The sequence below is a fragment of the Salvelinus sp. IW2-2015 genome, unplaced genomic scaffold, assembly GCF_002910315.2.
Source record: "Salvelinus sp. IW2-2015 unplaced genomic scaffold, ASM291031v2 Un_scaffold5238, whole genome shotgun sequence".
NCBI lineage: Eukaryota > Metazoa > Chordata > Actinopteri > Salmoniformes > Salmonidae > Salvelinus > Salvelinus sp. IW2-2015.
In genome coordinates, this window is record NW_019946503.1 from 3,635 (window position 1) to 15,955 (window position 12,321).

The following is a 12,321-nucleotide window of genomic DNA, read 5'->3' on the forward strand; positions in this document are numbered from 1 at the left end:
GGCATCTAGGGAGATCCTCCAACATACATAGGACAAACACTATGGGAACTGCATAGGGGAACCATAGGGAAAACATAAGGGCTGCACTAGGGATACATAGGGAAAACATAAAGCGCTGCCAGTAGGGGACATACATAAGGGCAAGGCATACATAGGGCACTGGGCTGCATAGGGGACACATAGGGACAAACATAAAGGCGTACCATAGGGGCATACATTACAGGGGACAACATACGGGCTGCATAGGGGATACCATAGGGGGACAACATAAGGGCCTGCACATAGGGGATGCTGCATAGGGACAACATAAGAGGCTGCATAGGGGATACATAGGGACAACATAAGGGCTCATTAGGGACGATGCACATAGGGAACAACATAAGGGCTAAATAGGGGATACATAGGGATAACATAAGGCTGCATAGCGGAAGGGGATGACATAGGGACAACATAAGGGCTGCTAGGACGGAGGAGGACAAGGGGACCGATAATGGGACAACATAAGGGCTCATAGACGGATACATAGGACAACATAAGGCTGCATAGGGGATACATGCAGCGGCGATAACATAAGGGCTGGCATAGGGATTACATACAAAAGGGACAACATAAGGCTGCATAGATACATAGGGACAACATAAGGGCTGACACTAGGGATACATAGACAACATAGGGCTGCATAGCGGATACTAGGGACAACATAAGGGCTGCAATAGGGGATACACAGGGACAACATAAGGCTGCATAGGGGATACTTAGGGGATTTTGTTATTTTCTATTAAGCCTTTATTTAACTAGGCAAGCATAAGATAGTACATAGGCTACATAGGTTACATAGGGATTACTAGGGAATGAATAGGGATACATAGGGCTACATAGGGTGTTAAGATGCATGGGATACATAGGGCGCATAGGAATGAATAGGGATACATAGAGGGTACATAGAAAACATGGGGTACATAGGGATACCTTGAGGTTGAAGACAACCGTTTGAGGTTAGCGGAGGCCAGGGCCTCCTCAAGCCAGGGCACCAGAATCTGGGTTCAGGTTGAAGTAGTCCAGATCATTGCCTGACAGGATCCATTCTTAACCAGCCCCAGGTCATCTATGTCTGCAAATCAAAACAATACTCTCCATATGTCAATCAAATGTATTTTTATACAGACTTTTTTTTTTTTACATCATTCGTTGACAAAATGCTTTCCAGTTACCCAGCCTAGAGAGAAACCAGGCTCAGAGGGCTGTCCTCTCCTGACCAGACCAGCACCCTATTCCCTGGATGTGATGTCTTCTGCTCCGTTCTCACCCACACAAACCCCCCCCCCCCCCCCCCTCAGAATGCACACATCACATAGTTGAGAGGAGCACAGGTAAGCAGGCAGGTAGACTAGTGGTTAGAGTGGAGGGAGGCAGGTAGCCTAGTGTTAGACGGAGGCGCAGGTAGCGCAGTGGTTAGAGCGGAGGGGCGGCAGTAGCCTAGTGGTTAGAGCGGAGGGGACGGCAGGTAGGCCTAGTGGTTAGAAGTGGAGGGAGGCAGGTTAGCCTATGGTTAGAGCGGAGGGAGGCAGGATAGCCTAGTGGTTAGAGTGTAGGGGCGGCAGGTAGCCTAGTGGTTAGAGTGGAGGGGCGGCAGGTAGACTAGTGGTTAGAGAGAGGGGGCGCAGGTAGCCTAGTGGTTAGAGTGGAGGGGCGGCAGGTAGCCTAGTGGTTAGAGTGGGGGGCGGCAGGTAGTCTAGTGGTTAGAGTGGAGGGGCGGCAGCAGCCTAGTGGTTGAGGGAGGGACGGCAGGTAGCCTAGTGGTTAGAGGGGAGGGACGGCAGGTAGCCTAGTGGTTAGAGAGGAGGGGCGGCAGGTAGCCTAGTGGTTAGAGTGGAGGGGCGGCAGGTAGCCTAGTGTTAGAGTGGAGGGGCGGTAGGGAGCCTAGTGGTTAGAGCAGGTAACCTAGTTGTTTAGAGTGGAGGGCGGCAGGTGGTTCAGGTAGCCTAGTGGGCGTTAGAGCAGGGAGCCTAGTGTGTTAGAGCAGTAGCCTAGTGGTTAGAGCAGGTAGCCTAAGTGGTTAGAGCAGGTAGCCTAGTGGTTAGAGCAGGGGCGCTTAGTGGTTAGAGCAGGTAGCCTAGTGGTTAGAGTGAGGGCGCGGCAAGGTAGCCTAGTGGTTAGAGCAGGTAGCCTAGTGGTTAGAGCAGGTAGCCTAGTGGTTAGAGCGTTGGACTAGTAACCGAAAGGTTTCTCGATCGAATCCCCCGAGCTGACATGGTAAAAGAATCTGTCGTTCTGCCCCTGAACAAGGCAGTTAACCCACTGTTCCTAGGCCGTAATTGTAAATAAGAATTTGTTGTTAACTGACTTGCCTAGTTAAATAAAAGTTAGAGAGAGCCTCATGAGAGCCAGTTTCATCAAAGCACCTGATGGTTTTTGGGACTGCACTTGAAGAAACTTTCAAAGTTCTTTAAATGTTCTGTATTGTCTGACCTTCCTGTCTTAAAGTAAGGATGGACTGTCGTTTCTCTTTGCTTATTTGAGCTGTTCTTGCCATAATATGGACTTGGTCTTTTACCAAATAACGCTATCTTCAGTATACCACCCCTACGTTGTCACAACACAACTGTTTGGCTCAAACACATGAAGAAGGAAAGCAATTCTACAAAAAAGGCACAACGGTTAAATTAAATGCATTCCAGGTGACCACCTCATGACGCTGGTTGAGAGAATTCCAAGAGTGTGCAAAGCTGTCAAGGCAAAGGTTGGCTACTTTGAAGAATCTCAAATCTAAAAATGTTTTGGGGTTATTACATGATTCCATATGTGTTATTTCACAGTTTCAATGTCTTCACTATTATTCTACAATGTAGAAAATAGTAAAAAAATAAAGAAAAAAAACCTTGAATGAGTAGGTGTGTCCAAACTTTTGACTGGTAATGTATATATATCTATATACAGAAAGTATTCAGACCACACCAATCTTTCCACATTTTGTTACTTTACAGCATTATTCTAAAATGTATTAAATAAATAAAAAATCTCCATCAATCTACACACAATACCCCAATTGTGACAAAGCAAAAACTGTTTATTTTTTGTGTTTGCAAATGTARTAAAAATAATAAACAGAAAAAATGTATTTACATTAGTATTCAGACACTTTGCTATGAGACTCGTAATTGAGCTCAGGTGCATCCTGTTTCCATTGATCATCCTTGAGATGATTGGAGCCCACCTGTGGTAAATTCAATGGATTGGACATGATTTGGAAAGGCACACACCTGTCTATATAAGGTCCCACAGTTGACAGTGCATGTCAGATTAAAAGGTCGAAAGAACTGAGGTCGAAGGAATTGTCCAAAGAATTCCAAGACAGGATTGTGTCGAGGCACCGATCTGAGGAAGGGTACCAAAACATCTCTGCAACAATGAAGGTCCCCAAGAACACAGTGGCCTCCATCATTCTTAATTCTTAATAGGGGGCGCTGTTTTCACTTTGGGAAAAAAATCGTGCCCAAATTAAACGGCCTCGTACTCTGTTCTAGATCATACAATATGCATATTATTATTACTATTGGATAGAAAACACTCTGGAGTTTCTAAAACTCTTTGAATTATATCTGTGAGTAAAACAGAACTCATTTGGCAGCAAACTTCCAAACAGGAAGTGAAAATTCTGAAAATGGGGCTCTGTGTCAGGGCCTGCCTATTCAACTGGCCGAATAAGAGCTTTTGGAGTGACAGGTCTGCCCTTTTGTCTGTTTTCAACGGCGCGCGAAGGAGCTCCACATTGTCTTCTGAAAAGCGTTCGGTATACACTACCAATTGCTCCGGCTCTGAGTAGGATTTTCAACCGAGTTTGACCAGTTTATTCGACGTTTATTGGGAATTTAGAAATTTTTCGTTCAGTGCGCAAAGATTTCTTGGACATGTGCCCTCCACATGGCTAGCCAAAGTTGCTAATTCGACAGAAGAAATGGACATTCTAAAACAAAACAACGATTTATTCTGGAACTAGGACTCCTTGCACAACATTCTGATGGAAGATCATCAAAAGTAAGAGAATATTTATGATGTTATTTCGTATTTTTGTGGAATATGTTGGCTCCAACAAGGCGGAGAATAGGTGAGCGCTGTCTCACAATATTGCATGCTGTATGTTGTACTAAAGTTATTTTTTTAAATCTAACACAGCGGTTGCATTAAGAACCAGTGTATCTTTCATTTGCTGCACAACATGTATTTTTTAGTAAAGTTTATGATGAGTTTTTTGGTTAGATTACGTGACTGTCCAAAATTGCTCCGGACAATTTGGTGCATCATGGCTACTTATTCACAATGTAAAACCAGGWTTTGTAGCTCTAAATATGCACATTTTCGAACAAAACATAAATGTATTGTATAACATGATGTTATAAGACTGTCATCTGATGAAGTTGTTCAAGGTTAGTGATTAATTTTATCTCTATTTGTGGGTTTTGTGAAAGCTACCTTTGCGGTGGAAACATGGTGAAAACACGGTGTTGTGTGATTGGCTATTGTGGTGAGCTAATATAAATACATAGTGTTTTCGCTGTAAAACATTTTAAAAATCGTAAATGATGGCTGGATTCACAAGATGTTTATCTTTCATTTGATGTATTGGACTTGTGATTTCATGAAATTATATTATATGATATCCCTGTCGCGTTAGGCTAGGCTATGCTAGTCAGCTTTTTTGATGAGGAGGATCCCGGATTCGGGAGGGTGACTCGTTAGAGGTTAAATGGAAGAAGTTTGGAACCACCAAGACTCTTCCTAGAGCTGGCCGCCCGGCCAAACTGAGCAATCAAGGGAGAAGGGCCTTGGTCGGGTAGGTGACCAAGAACCCGATGGTCACTCTGACAGAGCTCCAGAGTTCCTCTGTGGAAATGGGAGAACCTTCCAGAAGGACAACCATCTCTGCAGTACTCCACCAATCAGGTCTTTATGGTAGAGTGGCCAGATGGAAGCCACTCCTCAGTAAAAGGCACATGACAGCCCCCTTGGAGTTTGCTAAAAGGCACCAAGACTCTCAGACCATGAGAAACAAAATTCTCTGGTCTGATGAAACCAAGATTGAACTCTTTGGCCTGAATGCCAAGTGTCACGTCTGGAGGAAACCWGGCTCCGCTCATCACCAGGCCAATGCCATCCCTACGGTGAAGCATGTTGGTGGCAGCATCATATTGTGGGGATGTTTTTCAGCAGCAGGGACTGGGAGACTAGTCAGGACCGAGGTAAAGATGAACAGAGCAAAGTACAGAGAGATCCTTGATGAAAACCTGCTCCAGAGCGCTCAGGGCCTTCTGACTGGGGTAAAGGTTCACCTTCCAACAGGACAATGACCCTAAGCACACAGCCAAGACAACGCAGGAGTGGCTTCGGGACAAGTCTCTGAATGTCCTTGAGTGGCCCAGCCAGAGCTCAGACTTGAACCCGATCGAACATCTCTGGAGAGACCTGAAAATAGCTGTGCAGCAACACTCCCCAACCAACCTGACAGAGCTTGAGAGGATCTGCAGAGAAGAACGGGAGAAACTCCCCAAATACAGGTGTGCCAAGATTGTAGCGTCATACTCAAGAAGACTCAAGGCTGTAATCGCTGCCAAAGGTGCTTATTACAAAGTACTGAGTAAAGGGTCTGAATACTTATGTAAATGTAATATTTCAGTTTTATTTTTTAAATAAATTGGCAACAATTTCTAAAAACTTGTTTTTGCTTTGTCATTATGAGGTATTGTGATGTCATTATGAGGTATTGTGATGTCATTATGAGGTATTGTGATGTCATTATGAGGTATTGTGTGTAGGTTGATGAGGGAAAAATCAATTTAATCCATTTTAGAATAAAGCTGTAACGTAACAAAATGTGGAGAAAGTCAAGGGGTCTGAATACTTTCCGAACGCACTGTTTATACAAATTATCCATGATCAAGTGCTGGTAAAACCCTACTATTTATACTATTATACTAAACCCCTATTTGAATTTGCTCCATAGGTTGGGTGTGCTGCGATCCAAGTGGGGGATGGGAAATTACGGACTCGCGAAGAGGAAGAACTTTGCAGCTGTTTCTGATTAATAATGAACTAATTAATAAACAATGCAATGCTGGTGGGTGGTAACATTCAAATAAAACCCAGCCCTGAAACAAAACGTAGACCGAAAAAGAATTTGCACGTCATCTCATGTATTTTACACAGACTTGCACGAAGCTGGAGAATCGGATTTGCTAGTTCAAGGCAAAATATATCAAACTTTGACTAAAATGATGACCTATTGACGTAAATCGTTGTACAACGTCATGGGTAAGTTCTGGCCATCATTCTTCAGGTCCAAAAAGTGGATTTCCGCTGGTGTGGGGAGTCCCTAACTAGTTAGTTTTGGTTTTCATCCAATTGGTGACAGATTTTCATGCGAACATTCTAAAATATGAGCATTTTCCCACCAGTGTTTCCACCAAACGTACTTGTTTCCCACCAGTGTTTCCAGCAAATTAACCTGTTTCCCACCAGTGTTTCCACCAAAATGACTTGTTCCCGCACCAGTGTTTCCACCAAACTAACTTGTTTCCCACCAGTGTTTCCACCAAACTAACTTGTTTCCCACCAGCGTTTCCACCAAACTGACTTGTTTCCCACCAGCGTTTCCACCAAACTAACTTGTTTCCCACCAGTGTTTCCACCAAACTGACTTGTTTCCCACCAGTGTTTCCACCAAACTGACTTGTTTCCCACCAGCGTTTCCACCAAACTAACTTGTTTCCCACCAGTGTTTCCACCAAACGTACTTGTTGTTGGCTAAAATGACATAAAATTTACTTTTTCGTTTCAGTTTTCATGTACCAAATAAAAATCTAAAGGTCAATGTGTTTCCATCGTATTTTCCACTCTACTGATGGTTTCGCTACAAAATCTGTTACGTTATAATAAACCCACTCTGATCTTGGCACGTGCCCCCTCTAGCCAACAGCTCACAGATACAATAGGGCTAGTCTACAGGAGGACGTTATGATGGATAAGAGACCGATTCTTTTTATTTGTCAAACGGCAGTCAAGCATCGATCATCGTGTCACCAGAGTAAGAACCTCAATATMTATTGGAAAGGAGCATCACCGTGACCTTTCACCCCCCTGTGAAGTTCATCATAATTTATTTAATCTGTAACCTAATAAACTGCACGGTTTCCCCGAGTCATACTGAGACGACCACACAACATATCATTGTGTGATTCCAAAGTTTTCTTATGATATGATATTTTTTATATCAATAATTGCGCAAAATGGCATTTCCTCCACCATTTCTCGCAAAATACATTTTACTGATACAAAAAGATCCCACCATGTTGAACGTGGTTATTGACAATGATCAATCAAGTACAACGGAAGGAGTGAAAACCCACAGACACTCATTCCTCGAGGACTGGAGTTTGACACATGATTTAGCCTCTGGGTTACCTACCCACAGCTGACATGGTGACGATGTTCTGGCCTACAGGGAAGTCCCGTCCGATCATCCCCCGGCAGCCAACCCTCTCAAACAAAGGTCTGTTGTCATTTACGTTGATGAGGCGCACTGTCACGTTGACCTCGTTCTCCCGCCGGTACGGAGAACCCCAGTCTGAGGCCCGGACGGAGAACATGTAGAGATCAGATGACGTCTCGTAGTCCAGCTCTCTAGCGGTCCTCAGCTGAGAGAAGATGAGAGGAGAGGAAACGAGGGGAGATGAGAAGAGGAGAGGAGGTGAGAAGAGGAATGGAGGGGAGGGGAGAAGAAGACAGGACAGGACAGGACAGGAGAGGAGAGGAGAGGAGAGGAGAGGAGAGGAGAGGAGAGGAGAGGAGAGGAGAAGAGGACAGGAGAGGAGAGGAGGACAGGAGAGGAGAGGAGGGGAGAAGAGAAGATGACAGGAGGAAAAGTGATAAGATGATATAAGATATGTGTGTCAATACTTTGCAGAATGTACTGTATACACACACAGCGAGGAACAACAACCCCCAACAGTCAACACTAAAGGTACCTCTCCTGAGTCCTGATCTATGGTGAAGGGTAGCGCCTGAAGTCCAGCGATGCTGTGGGTGATACAGCCGTTCTCCCCGTTGTCATCGTCCACCGCCGACACCACCGAGATCACCGTACCGACCGGCACGGTCTCTTCGATTGACACGTCGTACGCCGGCCTGGTGAACGTGGGCGTGTTGTCGTTAGCGTCCTCTACGGTGACCTGAGTTAAAGATGAGATGAGAAATGAACAGAAGATCAGATTTGTTTGTCAACACAGACACAATCAACAAAGACGACAACAACAAAGTATTACAAATCAGACATATTAAAATCACCTGGACCCTGGTTCTGAGTTTACTGCCCTGCTCCAACACCTCCAGCTCCACGACGTCCTGCGATAGGCTGGTCAGAGGGGTTGTCGTAGTGATGACCCCGGTCAGAGAGTTGATGAGGAAGTACGGTGAGGCAGAGAAGGGGCTGAAGCTGTAGTTGACGTTGGGAGGTTCTGGGGTGATCCGCACTTCCACTACGATGGTGCCAGGCGGCGCTATCTCACTCAGTCTCACCTGGTACAGCTGTTTATCAAACCTCACCTGGAAAATCAAGTTAAAATGTCTGCCAATTGTCTTGCTTTTATACCAAAGTGAAAAATTTTCGAGCTTATCTACTGGTATAAAATAGGAGCATCTTGTAATTAAAATGGCTTTGTTGTTATTATATTGTTATGGTATTGTTATGGTATTGTTATGGTATTGTTATGGTGTTATGGTGTTGTTATGGTGTTGTTATGGTGTTGTTATGGTATTGTTAGGGTGTTATGGTGTTGTTATGGTGTTGTTATGGTATTGTTATGGTATTGTTATGGTGTTGTTATGGTGTTGTTATGATGTTTTGATGGTGTTGTTATGGTATTGTTATGGTGTTGTTATGGTGTTGTTATGGTGTTTTGATGGTGTTGTTATGGTGTTGTTATTATATTGTTATGGTGTTGTTATTATATTGTTATGATATTGTCATGGTGTTGTTATGGTATTGTCATGGTGTTGTCATGGTGTTGTTATAATATTGTTATGATATTGTCATGGTATTGTCATGGTATTGCCACGGTGTTGTTATGGTGTTGTTATGGTGTTGTTATGGTATTTTTATGGTATTGTTATGGTACTGTTATGGTAMTGTCATGGTGTTGTCATGGTGTTGTTATGGTACTGTCATGGTGTTGTCATGGTGTTGTCATGGTGTTGTTATGATATTGTTATGGTGTTGTTGTGGTGTTGTTATGGTGTTGTTATGGTGTTGTTGTGGTGTTGTTATGGTATTGTCATGGTATTGTCATGGTGTTGTTATGTATTGTTATGGTGTTGTTATGGTAATGTTATTGTGTTGTTATGGTGTTGTTATGTATTGTTATGGTGTTATGATATTGTTATGGTGTTGTTATGGTGTTGTTATGGTGTTGTTATGGTGTTGTTATGGTGGTGTTATGATATTGTTATGGTATTGTTATGGCGTTGTTATGGTGTTGTTCACTAGAACAAAAACTTCAAAACTCAGACAATTTTTTTTTTAGAAACAAAAATACATGACACTGAACAGCAGAGAGAGGGAAAAATCTACAACAATGAAAATGAAATTGAATGAAGACACGACTGGCAAATGACTCACCTGGAGAGCCTGAGGTGTTCTAACTAACACCTGGACCACCTGAGTGTTGGAGAACAGAGGAGGGGTTCCTCTGTCTTTAGCCTGGAGGGTCAGGTTACAACCGTATGGAAACTTCCTCCAGTCCACGGGCTCTGACGTCTTCACCTAGAGATGGGAGGAGAAGAGGAGATTAGAAGAGATAAAAGAAGGGGAGGAAATGATAGGAGAGGAGAGGAGGAGAGGAGAGGAGAGGAGAGGAGAGGAGAGGAGAGGAGAGGAGAGTACTACCTTGTACTCGTTCCCAACCGGCGATCGGTCCACCTTAAACTGTTCCAGTGGGTCCCCCTCGACGATGGAGACCCACTCGATGTCCCCGCACACCCCCTCATCCTGGTCCTCCACCGTGACCACAGCAAACACAGGGTCTTGGTCCAACCACGATGGCACCAGGGCCACCATAGACAGCACCGGAGAAAACTCATTCACCCGTTCAACCGTCAGGACCACCTGGATATATTGATTTATTGATTGATTGATTTTTGGATAAAACGATCAAACAGTTAAAGACAAATGTTAAAGTACAAAGAAATCCGAGAGGATGAAACATTAAGGAAAATAGAATATAACTTTATTGTCCATTGAGTAGAATGGACAGTGAGTCTTATGTCTTTCCTAACACCTCCAGATACACACACACACACACACACAGTCAATGTGGAGGCTATGTACAGGGGGTACCGATACAGAGTCAATATGCGGGGGCACCGGTTAGTCGAGTAATTTGGTTAATATGTACATGTAGGTGGAGTTAAAGTGACTATGCATAGATAATATTGGGGTTGTTCCTCTGTCCTTCTCATTTTCGTTATAAATGGTGGTGTTCCTTTTTAATCATATAAATATGCTGTGCCTTTGTGTGACCTTTGTGTGACCTTTGTGACCTTGGTGTGACCTTTGTGTGACCTGGTGTAGGATCCAAAGGGTAGTTCTACTACGTATTTAGATCCACTGTGGTTTTACTAGCTTTAGTTGATATATTTTACTAATATAATAATATGCGCCATTTATCAGACGCTTTTATCCAAAGCGAGTTCCAGTCATACGGTCATGTATTTTCCGTATGGGTGTCCCAGCGGAATCAAACTCACAACCTTTGACCTGAAATGCATGACGTTTTTATTCTTTCTCACATGTTATTATTTATTTATAAATGGGTAGTTAATTAAAACTCATGTTAACCACTAATAATGCACACAGAGAGGGAGTCTACGCAACTTATTATGTGACTTGTTAAACACATTTTTACTCCTGAACTTATTTAGGCTCCTTACCTTAACAAAGAGGTTGAATACTTATTGACTCAAGACATTTCAGCTTTTACATTTTTTATTAATTTGTAAACATTTCTAAATGGGATTGGGTGTGTAGACCAGTGACACAACATCTCAATGTAGTCCATTTTAAATTCAGGCTAACACAACATCTCAATGTAAACCATTTTAAATTCAGGCTTTAACACAACATCTCAATGTAAACCATTTAAATTCAGGCTTTAACACAACATCTCAATGTAGTCCATTTTAAATTCAGCTTTAACACAACATCTCAATGTAATCCATTTTAAATATCAGGCTTTAACACAACATCTCAATGTAGTCCATTTTAAATTCAGGCTTTAACACAACATCTCAATGTAACCATTTTAAATTCAGGTTTAACACAACATCTCAATGTAGTCCATTTTAAATTCAGGCTTTAACACAACAAACTGTGGAAGAAGTCAGGTGGTGTGTGAATACTTTGTGAAGAACTCTGTATGTTTGGGAAGCACTTTGCACTGCATAGTACTGTACCAAATGTAAGTCGAGTTTGTAGCCTTGTCAGAGTCAGTGCGACCCATTGTAAGAGAAGTGCTGTATAGAATAAAGTTTGATGTGCCTTGTCAGAGTCAGAACGACCCATTGTAAGAGATGTGCTTTAGAGAATAAAGTTTGATGTGACTTGTCAGAGTCAGAACGACCCATTGTAAGAGATGTGCTTAGAGAATAAAGTTTGATGTGACTTGTCAGAGTCAGAACGACCCATTGTAAGAGAAGTGCTGTATAGAATAAAGTTTGATGTGCCTTGTCAGAGTCAGAACGACCATTGTAAGAGATGTGCTTTATAGAATAAAGTTTGATGTGCCTTGTCAGAGTCAGAACGACCCATTGTAAGAGATGTGCTGTATAGAATAACGTTTGGTTTGTCTCTTTATAGAATAACGTTTGATTTGTCTCCAGGGAGCGTGGGCGCTGTTCTCGGTGCATCCACTAGCGGGGTCGTGACCCTGACTGGCCAGCCAATACCGGGGCAGCGCATGGAGCTGGAGGTTCGAGCGGTGGACCGAGGGATAAAGCTCTACGGAACCAACGGGATCAGCAGCACCGCTAAGGTATCTCTATTTCCTGGTTCGTTCGACCAAAAGGACTAGAAGGTTAGAGAAGCGAGCCAGCAGCCTGAAGTTGCTAGTTCAAACCCCGGGTCGGGCAAACACAAAAATTGCTCTCCATCCAGGGGCACTGCTGCTGTGTGTGTGTGTGTGTGTGTGTGTGTGTGTGTGTGTGTGTGTGTGTGTGTGTGTGTGTGTGTGTGTGTGTGTGTGTGTGTGTGTGTGTGGTTGTGTGTTGTGTCGTGTG

The 12,321-nt window shown here is 43.4% G+C and overlaps 1 pseudogene; it reads right to left on the reverse strand.

The window, feature by feature from the left end:
- Nucleotides 1-1,017: 1,017 nt before the first annotated feature.
- LOC112078085 (protocadherin Fat 3-like) overlaps nt 1,018-12,321 on the reverse strand; it is a 22,927-nt pseudogene continuing 11,623 nt past the window's right edge.